General features: G+C 37.3%; 1 non-coding gene across 1 annotated transcript; it reads left to right on the forward strand.

The window, feature by feature from the left end:
• Positions 1 to 681: 681 nt before the first annotated feature.
• Positions 682 to 789, forward strand: LOC130978816 (small nucleolar RNA R71). The gene has a single exon (XR_009086429.1). It is a non-coding gene; the product is annotated as a small nucleolar RNA R71 (small nucleolar RNA).
• The last annotated feature ends 2508 nt before the right edge of the window (positions 790 to 3297 follow it).

A 3297-nucleotide genomic window follows, 5' to 3' on the forward strand; every position in this document is an offset into this window, starting at 1 on the left:
CTTGCTCAGCTGACCCACTTGTCCTTCCAAATTTCTGATGGAGGACCTTGTTTCATTCATGAAACTTTGAGTGGTTTTGATTAGATCAGAGACCATTGTTGCTAAGTCAGAGGTATTCTGCTTAGAACTCTCTGTCTGTTGCTGAGAAGATGATGGAAAAGGCTTGTTATTGCTAAACCTGTTTCTTCCACCATTATTGTTATTGAAACCTTGTTGAGGTCTCTCTTGATTCTTCCATGAGAAATTTGGGTGATTTCTCCATGAAGAATTATAGGTGTTTCCATAGGGTTCTCCTATGTAATTCACCTCTTCCATTGAAGGGTTCTCAGGATCATAAGCTTCTTCCCCAGATGAAGCATCCTTAGTACTGCCAGGTGCATTTTGCATTCCAGACAGACTTTGAGAAATCAAATTGACTTGTTGAGTCAATATCTTGTTCTGAGCCAATATGGCATTCAGAGTATCAATCTCAAGAACTCCTTTCTTCTGACTTGTCCCATTATTCACAGGATTCCTTTCAGAAGTGTACATGAATTGGTTATTTGCAACCATTTCAATTAGCTCTTGAGCTTCTGTAGGCGTCTTCTTCAGATGAAGAGATCCTCCAGCAGAGCTATCCAAAGACATCTTGGATAGTTCAGAGAGACCATCATAGAAAATACCTATGATGCTCCATTCAGAAAGCATGTCTGAGGGACATTTTCTGATTAATTGTTTGTATCTTTCCCAAGCTTCATAGAGGGATTCACCATCCTTCTGTCTGAAGGTTTGGACTTCCACTCTAAGCTTACTCAATTTTTGAGGTGGAAAGAATTTTGCCAAGAAGGCATTGACTAGCTTTTCCCAAGAGTCCAGGCTTTCTTTAGGTTGAGAGTCCAACCATATTCTAGCTCTGTCTTTTACAGCAAAAGGGAATAGCATCAGTCTGTAGACCTCAGGGTCAACCCCATTAGTCTTGACTGTGTCACAGATTTGCAAGAACTCAGCTAAAAACTGATGAGGATCTTCCATTGGAAGTCCATGGAACTTGCAATTCTGTTGCATTAGAGAAACTAATTGAGGCTTAAGCTCAAAGTTGTTTGCTCCAATGGCATGGATAGAGATGCTTCTCCCATAGAAGTCGGGAGTAGGTGCAGTAAAGTCACCCAGCACCTTCCTTGCATTGTTGGCATTGTTGTTGTTTTCGGCTGCCATAGGTTCTTCTTCTTTGAAGAATTCGGTCAGGTCCTCAACAGAGAGTTGTGCCTTAGCTTCTCTTAGCTTTCGCTTCAAGGTCCTTTCAGGTTCAGGGTCAGCTTCAACAAGAATGCCTTTGTCTTTGTTCCTGCTCATATGAAGAAGAAGAGAACAAGAAAATATGGAATCCTCTATGTCACAGTATAGAGATTCCTTGAGGTGTCAGAGGAAAAGAAAAATGGAAGACAGAGGTAGAAAATTCGAACTTATCAAAGAAGATGGAGTTCGAATTTTGCATTAAGGAATAGTGTTAGTCCATAAATAGAAGGATGTGAGAAGAAGGGAAGTAATTTTCGAAAATTAAGTAAAAGATTTTGAAAACATTTTGAAAAACACTTAATTGATTTTTGAAAATAAGAGTGGAAAAGAAATCAAGTGATTTTTGAAAAAGATTTTTAAATTAGAAATCAAAAGGATTTGATTGAAAACTATTTTGAAAAAGATGTGGTTAAGAAGATATGATTGGTTTTAAAAAGATGTGATTGAGAAGATATGATTTGAAAACAATTTTAAAAAGATTTGATTTGAAAACAATTTTAAAAAGATATGATTTTAAAAATTAATGACTTGCCTAACAAGAAAAGATATGATTCAAACATTAAACCTTTCTCAACAGAAAAGGCAACAAACTTGAGATGTTCAATCAAATCATTAATTGTTAGTAAGTATCTTTGAAAAAGGAAAGAAATTGATTTTGAAAACATTTGATTGAAAAGATATGATTTGAAAAAGATTTGATTTTGAAAAACTTCGAAACTTGAAAAAAATTGATTTTGAAAACAAAATCCTCCCCCTTGTGCCATCCTGGCGTTAAACGCCCAGAATGGTGCACATTCTGGCGTTTAACGCCCAAACTACTACCCTTTTGGGCGTTAAACGCCCAGCCAGGCACCCTGGCTGGCGTTTAAACACCAGTCTGTCTTCTTCACTGGGCATTTTTGAATGCCCAGCTTTTTCTGTGTGATTCCTCTGCAGTATGTTCTGAATCTTCAATTCTCTGTATTATTGACTTGAAAAGACACAAATTAAAAATATTTTTGGATTTTTAATAATCAAAATGCAACTAAAATCAAATAACAATGCATGCAAGACACCAAACTTAGCAGTTTGTATACTACTGACACTAATGAGAATGCATATGAGACACACAAAACACTCAAGTCAAGAGAATTTAAAGATTAGAGTAGGAAATAATCAAGAATTACTTGAAGATCCTTAAGACACATGAATGAATGCAGGCAATTGACACTAAACTTAAGATAAGACTCTAGACTCAAACAAAAAATATTTTTGGATTTTATGATTTTATAATTTTTTTTTTGGATTTTTCGAAAATTATGTAAAAAAAAGAAAATAAAGGTATCAAAATTCTTAATGAGAATTCCAGGAATCATGCAATGTTAGTCTAAAGCTTTAGTCTAAAGGAATTAGACATGGCCGGCCAAGCTTCAGCAGGACATTGCATTCAAGAGCTAAATTGATGAGAATCAATCAGCTTTGGTGATGATAAGAACATCACCCTGAAACACTAGAATTCATTCTTAAGAACTCTGAAGAAAAAAATACCTGATCTAAGCAACAAGATGAACCGTCAGTTGTCCAAACTCGAACAATCCCCGGCAACGGCGCCAAAAACTTGGTGCGCGAAATTGTGATCACTACAACTTCACACAACTAACCAGCAAGTGCACTGGGTCGTCCAAGTAATACCTTACGTGAGTAAGGGTCGATCCCACGGAGATTGTTGGTATGAAGCAAGCTATGGTCACCTTGTAAATCTCAGTCAGGCAGACTCAAATGGGTATAGTGATAAACGACTAAAGCATAAAGATAAAGATAGAGATACTTATGTATATCATTGGTGAGAGCTTCAGATAAGCGAATGAAGATGCCTTCCCTTCCGTCTCTCTGCTTTCCTACTGTCTTCATCCAATCCTTCTTACTCCTTTCCATGGCAAGCTCGTGTAGGGTTTCACCGTTGTCAATGGCTACCTCCCATCCTCTCAGTGAAAGCGATTGGCATATGCCCTGTCACGGCATAGCGGAATTCATCTGTCGGTT

The sequence above is a fragment of the Arachis stenosperma genome, chromosome 4, assembly GCF_014773155.1.
Source record: "Arachis stenosperma cultivar V10309 chromosome 4, arast.V10309.gnm1.PFL2, whole genome shotgun sequence".
NCBI lineage: Eukaryota > Viridiplantae > Streptophyta > Magnoliopsida > Fabales > Fabaceae > Arachis > Arachis stenosperma.